The 27,275-nt window shown below is 42.5% G+C and overlaps 1 protein-coding gene across 47 annotated transcripts in view; it reads right to left on the bottom strand.

Moving 5' to 3' along the window:
• Positions 1-27,275, bottom strand: part of FYN (FYN proto-oncogene, Src family tyrosine kinase) — a 130,638-nt gene that overhangs the window by 45,058 nt on the left and 58,305 nt on the right. For 21 of the 47 annotated variants that reach the window (XM_046938536.1, XM_046938546.1, XM_040696881.2 and 18 more), the window contains one exon: positions 8,790-8,924. The exons of 9 other annotated variants lie outside the window; for them this stretch is intronic. The gene's annotated coding sequence lies outside the window, so the exon portion shown is untranslated. Of the gene's footprint in view, positions 1-2,753; positions 2,927-8,789; positions 8,925-14,801; positions 15,115-18,419; positions 18,526-21,741; positions 21,892-27,275 lie in introns of all 47 variants that reach the window. 17 more of the 47 variants (XM_046938541.1, XM_040696886.2, XM_040696884.2 and 14 more) reach the window with 5 other exon arrangements.

The following is a 27,275-nucleotide window of genomic DNA, read 5'->3' as shown; positions in this document are numbered from 1 at the left end:
TCTCTCTACAGCTTTCTGTGGAGAAAATCTCTTTTTCTCGGGAGAACTTATTTCAGTGAGAGATATGAAAGGGAAAGACTGGTTGAATGGTAACTGTCAACTGTCTTTTTCGGACCAAATCTTACAAATCTTGACAGGAAAGCACCAGCAGGAAAGCTGAATTAAAAAACAGTCATGTTGAAAAGGAATCAGAAGAATAAAACCTTTGGCTTTTATTCAGTCTCTGTGGTACTTGCTAATCAAACCAAGGCTTGCATCCAGTATGGCACTGAACAAAATATTCCCTAAGGGATATCTTCTTGGTGTTTCATGTTTTGCTGAAAGCACCACATCATATCAGACTGTGACATCAAATAAGCCAAGTTTCATGAGTTGCAGTAGGATTTAATATTCAAAATGCCACATTCTGGGAAGATGCAAAAAGAACAGAAAAGGCTTTCCAAGAATAAGAACTACAAGAACTTCTGAAAGAGAGTTCAGCTTTCTGTGGAATGCCTCCTGCAGGCCAGAGAGAGGGAATAATCAACACAAAAATCTACCCTGAAGTTGGAATTGCTTTACTTTTCATGTCACCATCAGTTGGTCCCTGGAGAGAAACTGAGGGAGTATTTTCACACACAAGCCTCAGACGCATTAAAAAATCCAGTTTTCAGGAAAGTCTTGCTCACTCACTTTGACTATTACAACAAGTCATTAGGAAGGCAGCCCAAGATGGGCAACAAACAGGCACTTAAAATTTGTCCTACAGAGAATTTTCAAGCTGCTTGCTCAATGACCTTTCTTTGAATTAGGTGTACGCTGATAGTAGTATTTTGGATGCCAAGAATCTGTTTTCAGGGAAACAAGTGGAATAGCACTAAAAATCTGGTCAGAACATATTGAACCCTGTAAGATCTGTTAGAGGACTGCCTCCATCCCAGCTTGACCAGTGATTCAGCAACTTACAGGAGTCAAAAAGATACAAAAAAATGTTTCTATGTGATAGACTTGGTTCAGCGCTAAAAGGTGACTGGGGATTTGTATAAACCTCCTGCAAATTTACATGTGCTCAATGCCTGCCATGCTGCATTAAAAAATGGAAATCAGAGAAGATGCAATCCTAGCACTGGATTTTCTGTGACTATTAAGAATATGCACATACACAGTATGGTATTTCTGAACAAAAGGTCTGAAACAACAGGGCAAAACTTTGAGTTGAGCATGTAGCAGGATCAATGAATTCATTGAAACAGCATTTTCGCAAGAAAACAGCACTGAAAAATGCTTAGGCTGCCTTCATTTGGTTTTTGAAGGGAGTCTTTTGAAGCTCCACAACCAGATTCTCCTCCAGTGGGCTGAGCAGAAAAATCTCTGCATTTTAATTGCTTGTTTGCCTGCAGCAGCCCCATGCCTGGCAACAGGAGCAGGCAGTGCTCGGTGTCAGAGAACTTCCATCACAGGAACAGCAGGAAGAGTGGTTTTAGATGAACTCCTGCTGCCATACTGCTCTGGCCCAAAGCAAATGCCTTTGACGGTGCTGGAGCACCCTTGCTATTGTTTTTTGTTGGCATAAAGTTTCTGTGGGAAGACTTCTGTAATAAGTGTCAGAAGCCCCGCAGGAGAACCAGCAGCTCCCGTGGTCATGAGATCAGTAGGGCTGGCAGAGAGCTTTGGAAGGCCGCTGTCTGTCCTGCCTTTCCTTCCCACTGGCAGCATGACTGGGACATGGCCTTGGGAATGGCAGCTTCCTGACATGACAGGCCATGTTTAAGTTGCAACATGTCTGCAGATACAGCTCTGTGCTTGCCTTCCCTCCTTGCCTGCTTTGGGATCCAAGATAAAACTCACACAAAATGAAGATTTGTGCTGCTTCTTTCATGTTTAGTTTTGGGCAGCCTTAGAGGCCAGAACTAGCAAAAGGCAGTGGAAGATGAAGGATTTCATTGAATTGCAGCCAGACTTGCTTTCTGTCAGAGGCTGAGAGCACGATTCATGGGGCAGGACCATTGAAAGCCAGTGATGAACTTTTTGACAGATCCATCGCCCTGCTGGTCATGCTCAGTGGGTACAGTACCTCTCCAGCCTATGTGCAGCTTCAAAGTAAGGGAACTAGCCAGAATTAGGTCACATTTATTAGAGGCCAGAGAGGAAAAAGGAAGTCAGTGATCCAGTTGGGCAGGAGAGACAAGAACTGCCTCCATGCGTGGTGCTGGCTGGAGGGCCACTGTGGTGGGGCTGGCCAGAGGCTGGCTGGGGAGGGTCACTCGGCAAGGCCAAAAGGAAATGCGTTACCACAATGCAGCTGCCATCAAAAGCTCCCCGATGCAACTGATGAAAGAGCAGGAGACGAACCCTCCCAGCTGCCATCAAAAAGACGCTCTGCCACCCTCCCTGTTTCCTAGCTTCTCTGCCAGCCAGCTGTCTGTGAATGTTACGGCCTTGTCTTTTTCAAAGTACAGCAAATTCTTTTCCATTCTCTGTGATATACTCCTTCCAGGAAACAAAACAAAACAAAACAAAACCAAACAACAACCCAGAACAGAACATACAAAGTAATTTAAAAAAAGTCTCACCCTGCAATCCCTTAAAGTAGCACTAACCGAGTTACACCTTGTACAGTGTTAGGGTACTCATTTCTTTAAACAAAAAAAGGATGCCCTAGAAAAACGCAGAATGGGAAGATGAGTTGTGAAGAGATGCTCTCCCAGGTTTTTCTTCTTTTCCCACCGACATCCAAATTTCAAATGAAATCTAAAGGAAAGACGTTTACTTACAGCCAAGTGGATAAGGAATGTCCACAGGTTCTGCATTCACACTGAAGAGCGAGTCAGACACAAACCTTCAGCTAGGATTTCTTTCCTTTTTGTTGTTCTTATGATGAGTTCAGGGAAGCTTTGAAATTAACAGCTAAAGGCAGCAACTACACACAGTGAACACTCAGCTTACTCTGCAGTGAAAAACACAGAAAGGATGGGTCTGTCCTCGGCTCTGAGTAGCACTTAAGAAGACAATGTAAATTCAGAAGCATGATTTCAAGCTACATTCCTCCTTCATCAAGTTGCTTGTGGTAGCTCTATTCAGCAGCTGAGAGAAGTGGGTGGATGGCCTGCATAAGCATTTTGAGCTAATGTGCCTAAATTTTAAAGTGCCTTTTAAGTATATAAATTAGAAATCCTGTATCAGAAGAACAACTGCTGCAAATGTCAGGAGCATTTTATCTTGGAAAGAGAAGAAGTGAAACAGTGTCTCCGCTGATTTCTTATTCCCCCCGTTTCCCCCCCCCCCCACCCAAAGAGAACTGAAAGATGATTGCAGGTTGATGCACGCTGTTCTGATTTTTTTTTCCTCTCAATTCTTATTTTTAGAATCTACTCAGGATTAATGGGTGTTCATCTGATTCACAGCATGGGAGCTGCACAGAGGGGAAGGCAAAATGTGAATATGGATGGACAGGGAAGAGAAGGGAAAGGGGGAGGTGAGGAAATTCGGCCTATTTGCTTCTTTGAAACATACAAGAAGCATAGAGAAAGATCTTCTCTTATAAACAGAAACAAACAAAAAACACAACTGCTGCCTCCTCACCCCTCTTTGCCTATGCACAAATCTCTCTGCCTTGCCTCATTGCCGGTTTGTGACTGACGAAGTCAGAGGTTGTGACAGCAACAAAACGTGAGCAAGCTGAGTCTCAAACAAGGAGAGAATATGCTTTGAGATCATTTAAGACTGCTCCTTCCTGAAGGGGCTCACGTTTCACCTAGGTTACTAGCTTACTGCTACTATTTTAGAAATGTTCCTTAGATTCCCTATTTGACTAGACTCTCTTTCCTAAGCAGCAGCAAAAATTTGCCTGAGGACAGGTCACAAGAAATCTCCAGTCTTCTCACCAGAACTGCAGACTAGCTACAACAGCAAAAAAACTTGAAGGTGGAGACCCCAGAGAAGAAGGAAACCCTGTGGTGAAAAAGGCCACTGAACAACTGGAGCATTGAAGTCTGAGTATGTCAGTAGTGGGAAGAGACTACACCTCTGCCTACACTGACACAGAAAAAAAATGGTGCTACAAGTGAGACATATTTTCTCAAACGTAGCTGTTGCCACTGTGGTTTCACTGCTTAACAGCAGAGCTACCTTAGGTAAGAGTACTGGGTCTGGATGGGATAGAGTCAATTTCTTCACAGCAGCCAGTCAGTGGCCATGCTTCAGATTTGACCAAAACAGGCTGATAATACACCAGTGTTTTAGTCTCTGTTGAGAAACGCTAGCACAGCATCAAGGCTTTCTCTGTTTCTTACCCTGCACCCCCGCAGTGAGTGGGCTGGGGGTAGGCAGCAGGCTGAGAGGGGACACAACTGGGACTGCTGACACAAACCAACCCAAGGGAACCATGCTCAGAGATAAGCATGGGGGGGAGTTTTCTGAAAACAGCTGTTGCTCTGAGGCTGGCTGGTATTGCTCTGCTCGTGGGAGGTGCTGAGGGAGTGCTTTTGCATCACTTGTTTTCTTTTTATTTCTTTCACTTATTAAACCATTTATATCTTGACCCGTGAGCTTGCTTGGCTTTTGGCCTTCTGTTTCTCTCCCCTTTCCTGCTGGGGCAAAGTGAGTGAGTGGTTGGGTGGGCGCTTAGCTGCTGGCTAGAGTCAGTTCACCACAGCAAGCAGTGTGGAAAATAACTTTAGAGTTATAAAGGTTAAACCACATGAACTTGATGGTCAAGAGCTGGGATGCAACCTGGAGATGAATTTGGATTACCAGATTACATACTACCATCTCGTCCATTTTGAAGAGAGATTTTGAAATCTGGAGAGAGAGTGCAGGAGGCTGAGACTATAGTGAAGAACACCCTGGACAATGGGACAGAGAAGGACACAGGTCCTCACTGGCATTGTCTCATACAGAAGAATGGCAGAGCCAATGCATACGGTCCTCTGCTGTCCAGCTACAACTCCACTAAGTCCAGAGATTCTCAACTTTGTTTTGCCAAGAACCCTACAAACTGCAGGTCACTTCTTCTAGGCAGAGAAGGTTAAGCTTAAAAGTGATCAGACACCAGCTAAGGGCCATAAAAATAGATTCTGCTGTGATGATGTGCATTTTCCAAAAGAAGCTAGCAAGCAGCTGCAGGCTCCTTCCACATTGATTAAAATACCTATTTATCACTAAGCATATAGTAAGTCTGATTGAAAGATTTATGTCCATGTCTGAGGGCAAGTAAAAGAGAGAAGGATGCATTACGTTGATTTCATTGTGAACCTGAGGTTATTTCACATACTGCTCTGGGAATGATCTGCAAGGGATACTCATGTGTAGTGACTCAGCTACAGGTCAGAACTCTGTACTTTAGATTAAAGCTACTGCAGCCTCATCAGTGCAGCTACAGGAGGCCCTACTTTAATCCTTCATGGCCTAAGCAGAAAGTCATATTGAAATAATGGACTGAATGGCAGCTGTGGATATTTAGGCTATGTGTCAGGGATGAAAATTCTTTCTATTGGCAAGGACAACAAAACAACCCAAGGCAATGTAAAAGCTAGACATCAGACATAGCACTCGCTCTGCTCAAAAGGATGGACTAGTCTCTTTCAGCTCATTTTTCTATGACTCGATGAGTGACAAAAACATCAGATGTAAATATTTTTAATAGCTCCCCCTTGAAGCCAGAAGAAGTGCGTTTTCCTTATTTATTTTGCCTCCTCTTTCATTCTCGAAGTTTATATGTTTAAGAGAAGAAGCTGTGCTTTAAATGTGGCCTGTGAAGGAACATGCATTTGCAGAGGTCTAAAAACACACCTGAAGACCCTCTCAGTCATGCAGAACAGAGCGCGGATGTTTGCCCAAGTGGACATTTGCTCAACCTGGCATGCAGGATTATCTACAAGAGTGCTCCTTGACCTGTGATCCAAGGGAGCACAGGGGCCCAAAAAACCTCAGGTGGTCCACAAGCCAATAGTGCATGCATGAACAAGCAAATGCACATCCTCTGGATACTGACAGTATTTTGCAGATGGTGCTTGATGTTCCCCTCCCAGTCCCTGCATGCTCTCCCCAGTTTAACTGGTTCTCTGAGTATGAGTGGTTACAAAGCAGTTACCCAAAGGGACCCTGACGACAGCTCAAACCACCCACACCAGGAGAATGAAAAAGGTCACTGCAGAAGAAGAGGCAGACAACAAAGATTTATCTCTTTCTTTGTATGTGAGATACAAAAGAGATTAGCAGAACTGGATGATAATCTGGAGCAGACAGGCGGGGTTTCATTGGAAGTGAGTGCCTTGTAACTACATAATTTTTTATCATTCAGGAGATCTGGAGATCCTGTCTGGACTTTCTTCTCTTCCCTCCTACCTCACACAAAAAGACAAAACCCTGAAGACTGAAGAACGTCAGATTTGTGGATCATGGGAAGAGAGTGTTGTAAAGAGAAAGTGACCTCTCAATAGGAAAAGAATACATACTCCATAGATCAGGCTGGTAAGAGAAGCCAGATTAAATAAGCAACCAAAAGCACATTCAGCACAAAAGCATGGTATCAAGCACAACATTAACCAAAGCAGAAGTTATAAGATGATGACCCTTTTCAACTGTTTGTGCTAATTACAAGCATCCGTAAAAATGGATAAAACCTTTGTCTACAGAGTAGCATTGCAAATGCCCGGAAACTAATGGCTACATTTTGGTTATTAGAATGTTAAAAGGAATAGCTGTAATGAACTTAAGAAGTTCAGTTGGAAGAGGGGAATTGACTCCCACGTCACATGTCCTATGTGTCACAAACCACACCTGTTTGAGTGGCTGAGAACTTGAAAGTAATCTTGGATATTTATGAATCAAAATACATTCAGGTTGAAGTATTACCTGGAATGTTACAGATAGATGAAATCACAGAACAGGAGAGGACAACTGGCTTCTTCAGTGCCTCTTGCCAGTAAGCTGACCCTTGTCAGCGAGTCATACACAATACAGGCCTTGCAGCACCAAGGGGAACAGAGAACTCAGAATCATGACCACAACTTCAACAGCAAAATTACACAGCACACTGCTAAATTCCTTGGTCACCCTACCACATCAAGTGCAGTGGGACTTGGTGACTTGCTGTCTGCCCTGGACAGGGATAGCAACACGCAGGAGCAGCAGTGCTTGCACAAGTGCAATGTCATCCTGGCCATATGACTTAGATGGTTAACAGAGGAACTAGACAGTCCCTACTGTAAGTCTTGTTTCAGTAGAGAACAAATGATCACAAACCAGAAGGTTACTTGTTTACACTGAAAAGGACTGACGCTTTCTTTGCAAATAACTAACACAATCTGCAATCAAATCCAGACCAGTAAAATTTTAGACAATATATGAACACACACTGTTCATCTATACATAAACTAAAAACAGTGAACGCGTTCTGAGAGGCATTATCACAAAATTATAGTAAAATCAGGCTGGAGACAGAATTTAAAGAAAACTGTTGACATCTGCATATGGTTTAAGACATTCCCTAATACCTAAAATGTTACAACCATGAAAAGAAGACTACACTAGATAAAAATAACATACAATGAACAGCTGGGCTTACCAGGGAAGTGAAAAAATATATGTGTTATATATAAAACCAAAACACGAAGAAGAAAAGATAATAACAAGATAAAATAAAGATTACATAAAGGATGCAAGAAGGTACTAGGAAAAATTGAAAACAGATAAAATCAGATTCATGATTTTTCATTCTTATAAGCAGATTATGAAAGATGGTCCCTGAACAATAAAAGTGGTAGAGTAATTCCTAACAATATGTCAGAGGCAGAAGTTATTTAGTAAATATTTCTGATTAGCACACAGGTAAAAGTCCTGGTGTTATTGTTTTGATCATGACAAAATAACTTCCCACTACAGCAGCACCTAGCAGTGGTGCAAGATTCTGGATGTTTCAAATTCATTGCCTCAGAAGCTTTTGGAGAGCTAGTTTTTGAGCTACTGCTGCTGCTTCTAAAGTAGTTCTGGGCTGCTGGGTAAGTACTGGGGGCAAGAAGGTGGCTCACGCTGGGTCAGTATTTAAGAAGGAAAAAAGGTAATTACAGGCCAGTTGGCTTGTTTCCAGTATTTTGTAGAGGTTAGAACAGCAAACACGGGACTAGATTAATAATATATGTTTTAACAAAGCTCTATAATTAAAGTCAATCAACTCAGCTTCAGGAAAAACAGACCCCGTCAAACTAATCTCATGTAATTACATACAAACGTTACAAGTTCACTTGATGAAGGCAGTGCTGTTGACAGTATTAGAAGTCTAAGTCATTTGACTCAATCTGCAGAATATCAAAGAAATTGAATGCTTTGTAGTTCATGTGGAATTTGCTCCATCCATCCATCCATCCATTCAGAGCAGCCCTCCATATATGGAGAGTAATATGTGCGGTCATGCAAAAAAGTCAAATACATTTTATGATGAAGTCATGTCTGAGTCCACAGACATATTAGATGTATTAAAAAGGTGATAAATGAAAGAAGTCCAAGTGTAACTGTAAATGGGAAACTATTAGAGAACAGATGGATTCCTATTGGCTTCCCACAGGAACTAGTGACCATTTGTTTGCTATTTAATAGCCTTATCAGCAACATGGATTACAGTTAAGTAATTATAGTTAGGTAACAAGAGTGGGGACAGCAAAAACAAAAAGCAAACAAACAAACTCAAACAAAAGTACAAGTCTGAGACAGAGCAAGAGGAGATCAGAAAGATGGGAGTGAGCAACCAGTATAGGTGTTAATATGGCCAAGTGTAAAACTACTGTATTAGATAAAATAGAGGCCATACTTACAGGATGAGAGGGAGAGAGAGGACTCTATCCTCCAAAGCAGAGACTAAATATGAGACTGGGCGTCCTGGTGGGCAATCAGCTGAACATGGATTCCCAATGAAACGCTGTGGCCAAAAGGGCTAATGCAAGCCTCAACTGTAGAAACAAATGAAAAAGAAAAGATGAGTACGTAGGTTATAGTAACTCTGTATTTGTCTCTTGTTCCTCTTCTATTTGAATAATGAGGCAGGTTCTGCCACTTCATTTTTCCAAATAAAGTGTTGAAAAAAATGAAGCATGTTCGGGAGAAAAAGACTAAGGCACTGAAAACAATGAAGAGCAGGAGGCTTCATTATAAACAAAAAAGGTTAAAGGAAAATTTGTTATTTTGTTCACAGCATAGGAGCATCCATGTAGGAAATAAATTTGATAACTGTTGGGTCTATAGCAAAAGTAGAAAACTCACTGGAACTGGAAACTAATCCAATCCAGACTGCAGGGGCTTTTTTTCTTTTCTTTTAACATTAATGATCTTTTAGGGGTTGTTAACCACTAATTAACCCTTCTCATCACATGTGATGTACTGTCCACCTCTGCCAAGCTGTGAAGATGATCATGCTTGATTTAAGGATGAACATCCATTCAGCTTTGGTTAGCGGGACCTCCAGTAGACATCTATAGCCCGCAAAATGTTGGAGGTCGCAGGAACAATCAAAGCATCAGAGTCCTGTGTTTTCAGTGAAAAAAGTGCTCGCTCCTCTTCCATGTTAGGAATCCTGACAGCCTTCCTGCTCATGGCACACTGAATGACAGTAGGGAAAACTCATTCTTTTAGGGCCTAGGTACTGTCTTAGTATGGATGGCAGTCATCCTTTTATAGGATCTGCAGACAGCTCTCTCTGGATTGCCACCACTTGGCTCCACACAACACCTCACTGCACAAAGTTGCTGACAACTGAGATGACAAGGAAACAACTTTCTGGAAATGGAAGAAGGTTGTTACAGCTCTATAACAACTCTCCGTAGATAGAACCTGCGAGCCCTTCTTTCAGCAAGTCACTTGATCTGCTGTCTGCTGCTTATAGACAGATCCTACCCCAGGATCCCACAGCCAAAGAAGGTGATGTCAGGAAGGAATCTTCTCTACCTTGTAGATAGTTCTTCTTCCACCTTCATCCTTTCAGGATGAACTTAAGGACCAGCTACTTCAGGAAAACCAGCTAGTGTCTCTGAGCAGGCACCTCCCAGCTCTGTCAGGACATCCCCACCTCCTGTCCCATCACTTGTCGAGGGACCTAGCTGCCACCAAGGAAGCTTCTGCTGCTGTGTTCCCTGGCTGGATGCTGACAGGTGGGCTCCTAAGGACCTTGCGCTCCGTGGAGGGCAGTGGCTACTCAATTTGCTTCACATACAGACTGTCAATATCTAGATTCAGTGGTTTTTAAGGACAAAGCACAAAGTCTTTGTACTTGCTGTCTGTCTTAACCCAGGCCCTTGGCCAAAAATATTAATCCCATCAATGTGTGGGGGGGACAAAGGCTGGGGAATGTTTGATTTGTACCAGCTTATTTTAAGCTTCTGGGATGAACCCATTTATGATCGAATGCTGCAAAGTACATTCTGCAAATAACACATAAAATAATTCCAATTACTTGAGCTCAAACTTAGTTCACATATGCTCCTCTGGAGATTTTAAAGGCATTATATTATATAAAAATTTCATTACAGTTAATTATTCATGACTCTACAGATATTTTTCTGTTCAATAGATAGGAAAAGAATGTGTTTTCCAAACTTTCAGCCCCTTTCACTAATTGATGCACGCTAAAACACAGCGCAGTAAAGTTGTACTACTAGGTTACAAATACAGAGGGAGCATCCCATTTTATGTAAACTGGTCATAGTACAGAACTTCTGCAGAGAGAACTAAACTAAAAAAGCCTGTGAAAATGTTAGGGAAAAATGTTTCAGCCAAATGTGATATTTATGTACCTATACGCACATGCATTCACACACATACCACCACCAAACCAACTCTGCTAAACCTGGTAATCCTATCAACAGATCTCAAGGCTCAAAAATGTGTGATTGGCAATTCCTTGTTCACTAAAGAGCAAAAATTTTGGAAAAGTTGATATTGATCAAGATTGCAAAGCTTCTAACAGAAGATGAATCAAAGCTGCATAAAGTACAGTCTGAATAGTGCATTTTTATACCTTAATATTTGCTGTCCTCCCACATGTTTTCAGTCCTCCCACATGCATTTTTCTCCCCCTTTCCTCTGGCACATCCCCATCTACATCCTACAGTACCAGGATGTCCTGTTAAACAGTTGTGCAAGCGTGTTTTTTAGGCCTTCTGAAGGCTTGCTTATGTGAAAATTGCATTATTTTTCCACTTTGACTACAAACATCACATAGCTAGAATTCACAAATTTACTTCAAAAGACAGAGCAGTTGTGGTAAATTCCTAAACATAAATGCACAGAGACTACATAAAAGCAAATATCTTTAACATATGGACTGACAAAAACCTTTTTGAAATATTAAAGGATAAGCCAAATGCTAGGCTTGTCCTTTCACTCCAGACACACAGAGAGCGAATTAAATGGGAGAAGTGAGACTAATGATTCGCCGCTGTAACTCACCCAGGCCAGACACAGCGATGCTATGGAAGTTAATGCAATGAACCCCAGAAGTGTCACTTTCACGAATCTCAAGAGGCATCACTGACCTGAAGCTGGCTGCAGTTTCTGCCCCAATTCCAGTTTAATGTATTCCAGTTTGACCCTCAAGCGACACTGCTGCCAGAGAACACGCTAAGAAACAAATGCAGGCAATTGCTTTGACATAATTGTTTTGGACGCAGCCAGATCGAAAGTGCTGATGTAAACAGAGACTAGAAGAGGGTTCTACCAGGTCTCCTCTCCTCACTGAGGAAAACAGTAAGAGAAAACAGAGCACTACCTAAAACCCAGCCAAACATGTGCTCACCTCTCAGCAGCAAAACTAACACATCTCACTTAAGAAATGGATAAATTAGATAAACACTTCCAAAGCGTCGTATATATATACACACAACATTTGATTTATAGTTTAAATTCATACGATTTGTATATATAATTTGTTCTTTGTGCAGGACACACATCTGTTCCATGGATGCTATTAATTTTAAACCCCAGGAACAGCATAGTTCAGTCCTTTATGATCATAGGACATTGAAAAGAGTTACAACACAGCTCCCTCCCCTTAAAGCAAATTGTTTTTCTTTGCTTTCTCTCACTCTTCCAAACTTTGAGGGGCTGTACGGACCTGCTGTCAACACTATGGTCAGGGTGACATTTCTGCCCGACCACTCATTGAAGCACCCAAGCTTACGCTTTGAAGCTGCATAGTTTGGTGTTGGAGAACACTGAAGCGATGCTTATTTCTTTGCACAGGGACTGTAAGAAGAGAAGCTGGGAATATTTTTTGCAAAGGAAAGATGAATTATGGTAGGAAACCAGAACAAGGAAGCTTGAGAATAAAAGACTCAACTAACTGGTCACAGATGCTCCTGAAAAAAAGACAAGGAGAAAAGAACACACAGCAATAGTGTAGGTTTTTGAAACTCATAAGTGAAATCCAAGCTGGAACACGGCTCTTCCCTCAGATTTGTAATCCCAAGCTGATCTTTTCCTCTCTCTTTTACCTCATTTCCTAAGATAAGTTCCCACCTTTGCTACCCTCAGTTTTCCTTTTCTCCCATTCCTCCAGCTCCCCATCAGCCCATTCAGGCAGATTGCTTGTAATGGTATCACACAAAAACCAGACGAGACTCTCAAGGTTTCCCCTTTCTGTGTACCCGGAGTACTTCCACAAGAGAAAGTCTTCTGAAGAAATTGATTCTCACTTCTCTTTTCTGCAGTTATTTGTGTGGGTCACTCTGTCACAATAGAAGTCTGCATCCAACCACGATAGAGACAGATATGAATCAGTTTTGAACATCCCTAAGAAACGGGGCCTTGGAGAGATGAACAAGAATGTATTACAGCCACTAAACTACTTGACCGATCCTGGGCATAAAAAATGGTCTTGTACAAGTAAAAAAGCAGACTCCTGTCCTTCATCTCTCACCCTTTGTAGGATCCGCCCCCACAGTATGGCCACGAAGTATGATGCACAACTTGCCTAATCATCAAAGGCTAAAGGGCCTTTTCAGGTATGCTGGGGCTTACGTAAGTGTTTTGCTGTCCAGAGAATTAGGATTTTAAGATCGTCATCATCAGGAGACTTTAGTCACTGTAATGTTATGGTGTCCTGCCCCTTGTGCAGCCTTCCAGAAGGAAAACTTTGGATCCGCTACAGCAGAGTCAGATGACAAAGGCTGATCAAAAGTAAGACTGAATGTCCTTAGGAATTCCTGGAATTTCTCACGCTGTTGTGTTAATTTTTAAAGCGCTTGTACAGGATGCAAAAGTATGGTTGAAACATTTTCCTAAAGCCAGGAGTGAGAAAAGCAGTTTAATCAAAATAAAAATTTTCTGGTATTAAATTGGATTCCCTCCTCTGTGGCTGCTCTCACAGTGCAATGACAGGGCGGTTAGCACAGCTTGGATTTAAGAGCGCTGTCAGACAACTTGAGGAATAGTGTTACAAACCAGCATTATTCTAGGCAGAGATAAATAAAGTATCTGCACTGCAGAATTAAAGCACACGGAACAGAGAGGATAAGATACGCACGCAATTCTGTCTCGATACACAGATGATACAAAACAAAAAGCAGGAACCAAATGCACCCATATCATTACACTGCATGACGAGTCAAGGTTTGTAATTCCTTCCATAGTGCAAAGCTGAAGTTGCTGACAGTCACAGTAGTTATCAGGCAGCGCGTGCTCACCGTCTTTTCGGAGCACCGCAGAGCTGATCAGCTGCATGCTTTGAACGCTCCCTTAAACATGCTGGTCTAATTGACTTCCAGTTTTCAGTGACAGTAGATTATCAGTTATTCGGATGCTGCACGCTCTTAGAGTATTTTTACAACGGGAAATGTTTATTCCACATGTAAGAATACTGCACTTACAAGAAATAATGCAGGAAAGGAAAGTGATCTAATTTCTATTCTGCTTCCTTCCTTCTGCAGCGTGCCGCATTGAGGTGTTTGTTCCAAAACACAGATATTAGTTCAAGGCCAAGATTTTATTTACCCTGATCCTACAAAACAAGCTCGCAGGTAAATCATGTTCAAGCATCTCAAGCTGTTGTGTTGCACTCACATTCGTGTGATTTAGGTAAGTGGGCTTACAGTTTTTCTTTTCAAGGTTACTGAGCCTTTCATATCCATTTTTGCATCAGTGTTGTAGTTTTTAAGCTCCCATAAATTAAAAACACTTCTAGAAGATGGTGTCAGTTTTGAAGGGTCTTTCTCATGGTTCTGAGCCCAAGTATTCCATGCTGTAGGACAATGGCAGTTATGCTGCATTTAGGGACACTAGCGCAATGCCTTCCTGAAACCTTGTACCCAATCCATGGGTTTTCCACAAGTACCACTGCTGAAAAAAAATGAACAAGACTAATTGTTACATTTTAATTCATTGCTTTTGCAAAACCAGTTTTCACTTGAGGAAGTCTGAGGTAGCCTTTTAAGAAAACATTTTCAGGCTTCCTCCTATAGATACCCCATTTATTACTGCAGCCAACAACACACGTAATATTATAAATGGCCAGAAGCAACTGCCTCCTGTCTGCAAGCTAAATTGGCAAGAGACTCCACAATGCTTCTGGGCCAAATCTGCATCAGGCAGACTGGTGAATTTTGGGAGTTTTGAGCATCAGCAGATTCCCAGACTGGCTGACCAGTGCTCACTGCCCCTTACTGAAGTACTTGAAAAGGGATAAACAGATGGCTCAGGAAAAGATGGTGTTCTGAAATGGGTTGTACAGCTGCAGAAATAGCACCCAGAGTGCATTTGTTGTATATTTTTAATGCTGTTCTGAACCATTAAAACCCTCCCTGCTCCATCCTGTAGTTTTGGAGAGCCGACAGCATTACCTCTTTCATACATGTGTGTTAGTGGTATCAGGGAGTTCGATATGTAAGCAAAATCACTGGACACTTCAAAAAGCTTTTTTTTCTTTCACTTATGACAGGAGTGGTGTCCTCTTCTGGTAAGGCAATGTTGTCCTTGAAATCCAGAAGTTTTCTCAAAGGATGGGCTGGGGCTTCTGCTTTTTGTTTGCATCTAAGCACCGTGAATATCTTCAGTGCTGGGTTGTTTTTTTCTTTCGTGAAGAAAAGATGCTACATGTTTTCTTTTGTATGTACTTTTCAGAGCAGTTTCTCAATGCCAGGAGCACAAATGTAACTGAAAGAGAACAGTCCCAACTTTGTCAGCTTCCCAGCACTATATTTTATATGCTTTTGTTTCCCTGCAAGCTCAGCACAGCTTTGGTGGCAGCACCCTGGTTCCCCCTGCCCCCCACAAGTGATACATATTAGTACATCTGTTTTCTCTGTAAAGTCTTTTTGCATTCTTTGCAGGGCACAGGAAGGATGTGGGCTCCTTTTCACATTCAAATGAGGCAAATTAGCCTTTGCCTGGTTCCTACAGTATAATGCTTATTTTACATTTAAGCGTGAGAAAAGGGAGGAAAATAAAACCCAATATGTTAGGTGGGTTACATGTTGCACTTTGGTACAAGCCTCACATAGCCTCCTTTTGCGAACTGCTCACTACAGGAGATCATTGCTTAATGGGGTTCGAAAGTTTAATTGTGTAAAATGACTGAGTAGCTTGCACAAAGAAACAGCAGCTGCAGATACATTAAGTGTGAGAAAAGGCTAAAAATGCCTAGGTGAATCAGCAGTGCTCAAGCAATCCAGGAGAGGTTCCTGAAGCACACTGAAGGTAACTTCCTGACACAGAAGACTGAGGAGCCAACACAGGTAAATGCTGTGCTGGACCTTATGCCCACAAAGACCAGAGGATGTAAAGGTCAGGAGCAGCTCTGGCTGCAGTGACCACGAGATGGTGGATGGACTCTTTTCCAAAAAGATGGAACAGAACTCTGGACTTCAGGAGAATAGATTGTGGCCTCTTTAGGAATGTGCTTAAGGGAATAACATGGTTTATAGCCCTTGAGAGAACAGAGGTCCAGCAGAGTTGGTTGGTTTTCAAGGACCACCTCCTGCAAGCTCCACAGTGGTCCATCTCAGTATGCAGAAAACCAGGCAGCGGCAGCAGGACACCCATGTGGATAGACAAGATGCTCCTGACACGAAGCAAACATAAAACGGGAGCATGTGAGAGATGGAAACAGGGTCAGGTGGGATTAGGAAAGCCAAAGAAGCTGGATCTGGTAAGAGATGTGAAAAGCAGCAAGATTTTCTACATGTGTATCAGCAGCAAAAGGAGGACTAGGGCCCACTGAATGGGTCATCAGTAGTGTGTCCCAGAAATTGACACTCAGTCCAATCTCTTCATTGGTAATAGGTAATGGCAGACAGTACATCCTCATAAAGTTTGGGAGCAGTATATTGATATGTGAGATGGCAGAGATCCACTGCCATTCATGGGTGCCTTGACAGGCTGGAAAAATGCGCCAGTGGAAACCTCATGAAGTACAACAAAGTGATGTGCAAAGTCCTGCCCCCATGCTGAGGGCTGAGCAGCTAGAAAGCAGGAGAGAATCTGGGTGTTCCAAAGGGCACTATGTTGAATGTAAGCCAACAATCATCCCTTATGGCGAAGATGGCCAACAGCAACCAGCAGATCAAGGGAGGTGATCCTTCCCCTTTACTCAGCACTGCTGAGACACTTATGGAGTGCTGGATCCAGTATGGTGCTTCCCAGTACAGAATACACACAGGCTTATTGGAGTGAGTGCAACAATGGGTGACAGAGATAGTTACAAGATTGGAGCATCTGTCATATGAAGAAAGGCTGAGAGCTTGGACCATGTGAGTCTAAGAGAAGAGAAAGCTCAGGGGGATCTGATCAGTGAGTATAAATGCCCAATGAGAGGCAGCAATGAAGACAAGGCAAGCCATCTCAGTGGTGCCCAGTGATAGAAAAAGAGGCAATGGGCACAAAGTAAAATATAGGAAACATTATTTAAATGTAAGGAAAAAAAAAAACAAAAAAAAACCCCAAAACCAACCTTGCACAATTAGTAACTCCTCTCCTTCCTTTCTAAAAACTAGAAACAAATGCAACAATTCAGTAATGAAACAAAAGTAACGTACACATTTTGCAGAGAAACGGCATGGTTCAAATTCCTGCTTTTCTACATTCTAATACAACTGGTAAAGCCAAGAAGATGTAAAGAAAAACCAAACAGCTTCTTGGTGAACAGGGGTTTACCACAGGCAGTTAGCACTAGGTGGAAATTCAGTGCAAACTCTTCATGTTTCACCAACTTCTTGCACACTTAATGCATGCTGTGCAGGAAAGGTAATAATGCACCCCATGTGTGGAAAATCGTTATGAAGTGGTCAAGATGTTATAAACATACACTTGGCTTTACTGATGGCAATCTCCCTGTGCAAACAAACCCTTAATTCTGTTGATGTGCATGTTTGACAGTTTGTAGAGAGAGCCTGAAGGAGTTCTGACACACCTGCTAATGCTTGGAAGTGCCTTCTCCAGCTCAGCTGCTGTCCTCATCTGTAATCTGGAATGAATCAGTCTTGCTGTAACTCACGGGCTGTGCCCTTGGCCTGGGGATGCATGGAATCCATGTCCCAAATTCCTGCTCTGCTCACGAACTACTCCTTGAGATAAGTAGTTACTCATAGTTTTTTTTCTTGGTTTCCCTTGTTCTGTCCCAAATCACCACACAATGGCCTCTTTTCTCAGCCTGCGTGTGAACAGCCATGCCATGGCCTCCCGCTTGGCACCCTGGAGCCTCACTGCCTGCTCTGGTTGGTACTGGGAAGCCTCTGAGGAGCAGCAAGAGCCTCTTCTCCCTCAGAGCTCACACTGGTTTTCAGACACCTGCCTGTCCAAAACACAAACGCCTACTGTTCTCACCCACCTCGCTCCCGTCCGAAGCCAAAGGCATTCAAATTGATTAGTCCTGCAGCACACAACAGAACAGCTAACCTATTATGTGTGGCAGCCTGAATTCCCCTCTTCTAGCTCTCTTCTTACAGCAGCAGTGTAAAGCTCTGGCTCAGAGACCCAGAGCAGAGAGAATTCCAGTCAGATTTAGACCCAGACTCTCCCCAAAGCCTGAGCTTCCCTCAGCAGCAGGCTCTGGCTGTCCTGAAGCTGAAGGAGTAATGAGGCTTCTCAGTCTGACACCTTTTATGCTGATTTACCCAAAGTGTTGTTCCAAAGGGATACATGGAAGGACTCAAACAATTCAGGAATTTCTTGAAAACAATGAGGGTATTTTAGGCGTCCTCAGAACAGTCGGTTTCTGCCTACTGAGGTGCCCATTGCATCTTTAATCCACAGTTTCTATTGTGGCCTGCTAAAATAATTAGATTTATTATTCCTGTCACATGTCCTTTCTGCAGATGCTGGGAGAGTGAAGAGAAAACTAGTTATCAATCGCTGCTTGCCAAGAGTAGATTAAGAATCATTTATTCCTTTTCCTCTCCTCGGTTATATTCTGCTTCTGTTCTACAGCCTTCATTCTCCTGCTGTACTCAGTCACAACCCACCTGCGGTGGACAAGCTGGAGAGTGGTAAGCAATTCTGGACCTCTTCCCTTTCATCATGAGATTTCATTTGGACTCCCTTTCCCAGGCCTCAGAGCACAACTAGTTTCTGACAGCAGAGAGGAGAACAAGAAGAGAGTTCATCTTTAGTGATGTGATAAAAATCACTCTCTCACACAGACAACTGGAAAAGGATTTCAGAAGAGCTGTTGTGCCAAGAACCTGATAGCAAAACCTGAAATTAAAGCCAACCCACACCTTCCTGTTCACAGACAAAGTTCTTTCATTTTTTTTTCCCTGGCGCTCCTTCTTGACTAATTCTACCTGGGACTGAAACGTAAATCACCATGGAGCACACCCTGCCACCAAAACACCCAGTGCTATGGAAGGGGCCACCAAAGATCTACATAATAAAAGCATGGCTCTGCTTTACATAGGGGGTCACCTCATCTTTCTCACTTCAAAAAAAATAAAAATAAAAAAATTACAGGTAGTAAAAGCACAATAAGCAAACAGGTTGGAGAGAAAGGATAGGAGAACACAGGGATTTCAGGGATTTGGTGCAATGGAAGGCCTGAGGAGCATGCAGGTGAGGGAGCAGCTGGGAAAGAGGGCAGGCCGGCAGCTCCAGCCCCAGCTGTGCCTGTGCCAGCTGGCAGTTGCACGCGGCTGGCTGCCTGTGGGCTGTGCAGAGAGGAGGGATGAGCCTTTAGGGGAGGAGCCATCCGATAAATCATTAATGAATGAAAGTATGAAGTAATCTGCCTGCCTGGGAGGCAGAATTGTCTAATAATGAGAATGATGGCCTGGAAAGCCAGAGATGAGGTGCTGTTTCTACCCAGTGCTTAAGAAGATTAACCTGCCTCCTTATATGTTGAAGGGCTACCTTCTTAAAATCAACACAGTTAAACCAAGATAAAATATGTTAGAATATGATAACAACATTTGCAGATCCATTTGCAAAATCTGCAGCCCCTGCTCCTCTTTTGTCACAGGCAGTGCACAAAGACAATACCTGCTCCCAGAGACAGCTCACACTGAAACAGGGGGTTTCTTAAAGCTGTAACAAACCTAGCATGACCTTTTGCCAGTGCCGGTGGCATTTAATTTGAAATCGATTAACTATATACACAGCGCTAATTACCCAGAGGTATTTTTTATCAATTTGACTGCTGGTTGGAAATGTATGTGTATGCCTGTGTGAGGACAGCAACACTCTGCTATCCCTGCGCTCTGTGAAATGAAGATCAAGAAACAATTTTGGAAGGTACATTCGTGTTTGCGGCGATAGCTGCAGGGGGACCGGGCACGTTCAGCTGGAAAGTGATGAGGTTGTCAGGGAAGGGTCAGCAGGCTGGCATGGGTTGTTTTGCACAGAGACCTAGCAAGATGTGTCATGCAGCATAAAATCAATATGGGCCCTGCATGAAAAAGCAGTCGTCAATTTTGTACAAATCTCAGGCTTATTTGGAAAGATCCTCACAAGGTGATTCTTGATTTGTGTGAAATCTTAAGGTCTTCTTTCCTTCCTCTACCTTAAAAAAAAATCTTAAACATTCAGGGATTAGAAAGGTTTTAACATAAACACCCAAGGCACAAATCAACACAAATCCATCTAATGGCAGTTACGGGGTAAGTGATACAAATGTTTTATCATTCAGCGTACTGATAAGCTAAGATTTTCTAGAGCAACGTGTAGACTGCAGTGGAAACCATAATTAGAAGACATATGGTCATGAGCAAACCTACGTATGTGGAAACCCAACCAAACCTCTGAGCAGATCTGCAGGGTTTTACTGCATGCCTATTCGCAGCACCGAAGCCCATTTTAATTATCCTGCCAAACCCTATTGAGCCACAACAAGGTTATTACCGCTTACCAAAGGATCTGCTCAGGCAATTTTACAAGGAAATTGCTTGTGCCTAATCTAATCACTAAGAAGTATTTAAAATTATGTTAGGCCTAAAAAGACCAACAAAGAAGCAGGAAGCTCTGAAAGGTTCAAGAAGCTTCATAAGGCTGTTACTGTAAATCACGGCAGCAATTGGGGATGAGCTCTCTGGAGAGACTCCAAGTCATAATCAGATGCTGTATTTCACCGAGAACAAACAGAATGCAGGTGAGATGACTTAAAGAGCACAAAAGTATGATTTCTCACATACATAAGCTTTCTACTGGTGACTGAATACATTTACATAATAAGTGGGGTTTTTAAATTATCCACTGGTGATGTCACACAGATTTAAATAATCTGCAGCACCAGTCCCTGCTACTTGCAAGCCATATCTGACACTTTACAAAGCCTTTGAAAATGATTTAACCGTGCTCCATTCAAGAATTCTGTTTCTCAAAAAAAAAAATTTTAAGCATAGGATGAGCAGCATCTATAAAATGTAACAAGTGGATTGTGATGACTTGGATTTTTCCATATCCTTGCAGAGGAACAGCACACAACATCAGAAGGAATCACTTTTGTAAATTACAGAAAGTTTAATTGGAGATTGCTGGACCTTTTTAAGCTACAGTCAAGCTTATTAGCACAACAAATATATAGCATTGCCTACCGAGTAACCATAGAAGTACACTGATGGGACCTTTGCTAGTTTGTGCTTTGGCAACCTGACTGAGAACAGCTTCCTATCAGCACTGTTACCAACAGCTGCTTTGACACGTTGTGTGAACTGCCATGATTTCAACTTCCATATCTCCTGCTCTTTTGCTTATGTGTTCTGGGTGAGAGAGGAAGAGAAAGAAAGAAGGTAAAATGTCCCTTCACACTTCACCACTCTACTGACATAGATTAGTCTAGGATAGATGACCTGGATTCAAACTGGTTAAATACCAGAAAGAGAAAGTCATGAGCAGACAAAGTGAGCTCCAAGGGGATTTATCTCAGAATTTCAGTTTTCTGGTGCTTCACCCAACAGTGACTTGCAGAGCATATTAAATTTGCTGCTCTCCCTGTCCAGTATCATTAGAGAACTGTCCATCAAAGAACAGATTTCTACCAGAGTTAGTTATCAACCTGAAGAAACAATACAACTAATCACCAGCTGTGCCTAGGGCACCTTCCTCTTCCCCCACCACTGAACTGAAAAGAGTTTTGTGCTGTTTTTTATTTCATTTATTTTTAAATAAGGAGAGTTTGTGTCTGGGTGACACGTAGAAGCATCTGCAACTCAGAAGAACCTAAAGCTACACCATAAAGCTTCTGGAATATATCCCAGGCATAAGAGATACAAAAGAAAAAGAAGAGAGCAAGACATCAAATATATTCACGGGTGTAATATAAAAGAAGATAAATATTCCAGGAAAAATAAATACCATGAGAATTGCTGGTTGCGGTGGAAGTGAAGCAGTAGTGATAATTTGATGCAAAAATTCTCTACACAGAGGCACTCTTACAACTCTTGCTGTACCAAGTCAGTAGGCTTGCTTGGTATTGGTCTCTCACTGTGTCTATGAGGAGCTTTCCTAGAGAACAAGAGGTGGTTAAAAGTCATGGCTTAGGAATATATTTTTTTTAATCTAAAGTACAGCTAGGGAAATATTTAATACAGCAACAGAAACCACTGTGCTTTTTTTTTTTATGTCCCCTGCGGTACACAGGACTTTCAATGATGCCTCTCATATACGCCTTAAAGGGAAAACACGCATTTCTTTCGATTTCTGGCACCTTAAAGATGCTCTAAAGGTGGTCTTGTAACACAGGATTAACAGTCCCCATTTCCCTTAAAATTTAAAACTGAATTCTTACTTAATTCACCCAAATCTCACTTGCATAAAAGCTCACCCAAAAGCAGTTGCAAATATGGAGACCTGAGCTGGATGGGAAAGGCGAAGATTGAGATTTCCCTGGGTGAGAGTTCTTCCCAAGCACACTCACATGTGCATGGCCGGGGGCTCTGATCTCCCCGCCTGGAAGTTGAGTCCCTGTGACCCAGAGCCCTGTCCAACATTTGCCTGCTGGGATGCCTTCAAGGTGGGATGTTTAACATGTACTGCACAGCGTGTAGACCTTCTAGACACTGCTGTAGGAGAGACTGCAGGCAGGATGGTACATCTTTCACTGAGCATGAGCCACATGAGGCGGCTTGTACCAAGCCACGAGCCATAGCTTTCCTTCTGCTATGTCAATTTAGAACAGTGCTCGCTCTCTTCTGAAGCACTTGCCCTTATAGACAGTCTAATTCAGAAAAGACAAGGAAGATATATCCTGTCATTTACAGCTGTGCATGCTGATCCCCTAACAACTTCTAATGACATACAGGAAAACCGATGGTTAGACTCAAACTAAGCCTCCCTATGTAATTATAGTAATTTAAAGGGCAAAACGCAAGAGCAAAACTTTTTAAAAAGCAAATGTAATAATCTTGGGCTCCTGCAAAGATATGTGGCACGTAACAAAATGGTTATAGGGGATGCTTTAAAACTAGGGCTGTGGATGTTGCATGGTGTTCCCAGAGAACAAAAAAAAAGCCACTTCCTTCATATACAGATTGGTTTCTCTGTGTTTTGACAGATTTGGCATGACCACCACGGTACAAAACAATGAGAAGTCTACAGGATCTATCAGCTGTCAGTCTCTACATTTTCTCTATGTCTACAGATATATTTGGAGATATCCTTCTCTAAAGATAGAGCAGAATTTCATGTACTGGGTCTTCTTGCAGCCTCTACCTTAGATGAAAAAAGAACAAAATCGTTTGAACTCATCAAATGATGCAAATGGGAAGAAAAGGGGGATAAAGGAGTGATGTTATGACAGTAAATGGCGTGCACAGGGAGAAGAGTGTCCTAATAATGTGGAATTAGCTGTGGGGCAAAAATGAACAATTCCTAAATGCCATACGCTACCAACAAATATCATAGCTAAATGAAAACTTTCCTAAACTGATAATCTGGTTCACTTACAGCTCACCAAAACAAGCACCCAGCAGCAATGCGTGCTGATGCATTGTGATGCAACCATGGGCTTCAAGCATGTTATACTGTAATTTGGTGTAAGTTCCCACTGAAAAAAGACAAAACTTTTAACAAATGACAAAAGAGGATGAGAAATGAGTCATGCTTACAAAGTGCAGTTGAAGTTTCTTTCCAGATAAGTAGCACCTTAACTGCATGAATGAGAAAATTCATGAACCAAAGACCAAAGCAGTGAACTGGAGTTTCAAGTCACATCGGAGCCATATATATGCTTTTTAACTAGTAATTTTGTAAAGAACCTAAGAAGTCTCGTGCTACTTATATTTTTATATTTGCAGGTTTGGAGTTGTTATGATTCTTGCATAACTTAAATTCAACAAGGAATACAGTTAGTTTAAAAAAAAAAAAAACAAAAAAAAAAACCACATTGCAAAACCTACATCAGTATGGTTGTTAAAGGATTACAGGATACCACCTCATAATAGCAGGAAGGCAGGATTCTCACCTCTGTGAACAGCATTCAAAACCCTCACGGACTGACCCCACTAGCTTTTGTATTCCTCACTATAGCTGCTGCATGACATGATCAAGGCTGCACACAATCTTCAAGGCTTTTCAAGCTTTTGCTGGAGGGAAAATTTCAAAGCAGACTTCTCCCTGTCTCATAGTACTAGATGGCTGGGCAGGAATGACATTTATACAGTTGAATCTTTTATTATTTTCTCTTCCCTAAAAACAACAGGAGTAGTATGGCTTGCTGTATTAGATAGATCCTTGTATGTGGGCACAGCGTAGGTATAAAGGTCACGAGGACAAAACATCCTTTATTAGAAGGCGGCAGAAACCTCTGATAGCCCCGAGGTTTTCAGGATGATACAGCATAAACACAAACTTGTTATGAATTTCAGCTCATGGATACTGTCTAAAAATAGGTATTTTCTAACCAGTGGTTTCCCTGATAACGTGCCTCAGGAGGAGCTGGCTTTCCTGGAGTCCCGGAGCTCCCTGTGCTGCTAGCTGCTGGCAGCAGGGATGCTGCAGGATGACTCAGAGAGCTCTGACAGAGCCTTCCGCACGGCTGACGGAGCGTGACACATAGAGCAGGAGTCTCCCCACCTCTGAGCACCTGGATTGCTTCCCAGGCTTTCTTTTATCTTTGAGCTCAGCAAACTGATTAATATAAATAACTCAATGTGCAAAAATACTCAACTTCAGAAATCTACGGTGAGATCTCACCTCTTCTTCATGCTCTTTCGCGTGCAGCTTCATTGCGTCCATGCCACAGAAGCATTTAAACAAGAGGGAGATGAAGAACTGCAGCAGCGTGCTTATGCTGTGAGGTGGTAATGGACACTTGTGTCTTGGGACCTCTTACTGAAGAGGCAAATTGCCTCTATGCAAAGTATTTAGTGCCCAACATGAAGTTTTGCAAAAGGCACACAGAAACAAACCCCACAGTAACGATACCTTCTGGATACTTCAGCACCCTACATTACACCCCGATGTTTTCTGTCCTCCATTTAGCTTCAGCAGCCGCTGACATGCTTGACTGATAAAACGATCTCCCAAATGATTTTAGCCCTAAAATCTATTAAATCCATGAAGTATTGATGAGACAGAATTAACGTTGAGAGAATTACATTAACTGCCCCCTTCCTCCCAGGTTTCAGAAAATAAACCCTAAAAATAAGTTGGCACATTGGCTGCATTGTAAAACAGCACACTTGTGTCAGGAAGGGGAAATTCAATCCTTTCCACTCAACTTAGGCTCTATCTATAGACGTATTTAGTATTGCAACATGCAGTCTCACAGCTACTGCCTTATCTGTTGCCCAGAAATTACACTCTGTGGTCCCTGTAATCCTGTGCCCAGTCCACACACTGCACTGCACAGCACACCATGCAGATCCCACTCCCTGCCTCTCCCACAGATTGCTGCGTCGTGGTGACGTTACCTACTAAGACCCCATTGCTGCCTGATTATAAACTTGGCACAAACAGCTTCCAGCTTTGGCAGTCTTCTCCATGCTGGATGTTTGCTGTGAGATTTTTTCCTTTCTTTGTTGCCATTTTGGATTTTTGGCATGACTTCAGCCCAAATTTTTCAAGCTAGTTCTGAAACAAGGCATGGGAAATTGGAGTGATCTGTCCATGCTAAAAGCCTCTGGTCAGCCCTTGAACAGCTTGAGAGGTTTTGTGATTTGGAGGAAAAGCTTGTATGCTGGCAAGGCAAAATCTTTGTATTTGATCTCTGCATAAAACTCCTAAACATGACCAAACTACCAACCTCTGAAAAAAAAAAAACAACTAATGAATTACTGACCCTTGAAGAAATAAATCTCCATTTGCATGGGCAAATGGAGAGGTGACACTTCCTAGCAACTGCATTCCCTGGAGACAAACTCTGCAATCCCGCTACCAGGTTGGTGTGATCATCCTGCTGCAAGCTGCACCTACACTTCAATAATGAAGTGATCAGAGCTGGATATGACAGCAGGTGCAAATCTGCTCTCTATCTGAATCCGATAGAATCCAACCACCGACAGGCTGGATGGCAGTGACCCCTATGGCGCATTACACAACCATGTTTATTTGGTTTTCCAGAGGGGAGGAAGGGGAACAGAAGGTATAGGAACAGGCAAATGTGATGGAACAGGAGTTTATGTATCAAGTGAACAGTGACAAAAATACCCTGAAGCATGCACAGAAAAGAGCAAAGTTGATGCAACATTCCCTAAAGCAAACATGTGAACTTGCAAATTTAATGCTCTTCTTTCAGCAGAGCGTTTGGAGAGTTTGTTATCTTGAATTTTAAAAAAGCAAACAAAACAGTTTATCACTTGCAAAATTCCATCATGAATCTTCAAGTTACTGTAACATTATGATTCAAAGATCTCTGTCACTGAGCCAGCTCAGAAAGCCAGGAAGTACAGCAGCATGTAGCGCTCTACTCTGATTGCTGTCCTACCACTACTTCCTTATCTCTTCTCCAGTGGATAAGGCAGAAGGATCCTCCAGACAAGTGGCCCACACATCAATCCTATTTGGACTGTCTCAACTTCAGCCCAAAACAAAACCCAACAGCTAAAGTGAAGGACGTGAGGGAATGGCCTTAAGTTACATGGCAGGAGATTCACGTTGAGTATTAGGAACAGGCTCTTCTCAGAAAGAGTGGTGAGGCAGTGGCACAGGCTGCCCAGGGAGGTGGTGGAGTCACCATCCCTGGAGGTATTCAAGAAACATGGATATGTGGCACCGAGGGATATGGTTAGTAGGCATGGTGGGGATGACTTGACAGTTGGACTAGGTGATCTCTGAGGTCTTTTCCAATCTTAATGATTCTGTGACTGCATGAGACTTCGGAGTGAGACTTTGGAAAACACTTAGGAGAATGCATGAGAGAAGCTGAGACACAAAGTTCTCTGCTGCCAAATGCTGAGCCACAGCTTCCCTGAGTGGAAGTTCTCTTGCACACAAGCATAACAACACTTCTCATATATTATGATAGCAGGCTAAATTCAACACTTTGGTCTGGAGAGGCACAGTGCTGGGCAGTGGACAAGCTGCATTTCTTATGCAACTTATGGACCAGCTTTAACATTCACCACACCCAGCACCAACATGCACATCTTTCAGATGGAGTAGACTGGAAGAGAAGAAACAGGCTAAAATCGAAGGAATTACAAGCGTAGCATTGCAAATCATAGTAAAATCCAACATAATTTAAATGCTCAAGAGTTTCCACACGCTTTCCTTCCTAAGGATGCACGGTAATCTTCAGCCCACAGGATGAAATAATGAAGTTCCACAACAGGAGCACATCAAGAGGTGCATCAGTGCCCAAATTAATGACTCTGGAAAACTAAAAGCTACTAGAAATAGGACCAAAACATGCCAGGTCATCCATAATAACAAAGAACAGCTGATGCTTC

This window comes from Gallus gallus, chromosome 3 (genome assembly GCF_016699485.2).
Source record: "Gallus gallus isolate bGalGal1 chromosome 3, bGalGal1.mat.broiler.GRCg7b, whole genome shotgun sequence".
In the NCBI taxonomy this organism is placed as follows: domain Eukaryota; kingdom Metazoa; phylum Chordata; class Aves; order Galliformes; family Phasianidae; genus Gallus; species Gallus gallus.
The sequence above is the reverse complement of the archived record's forward strand: the minus strand, read 5'-3'. Positions and strand labels throughout refer to the sequence as shown.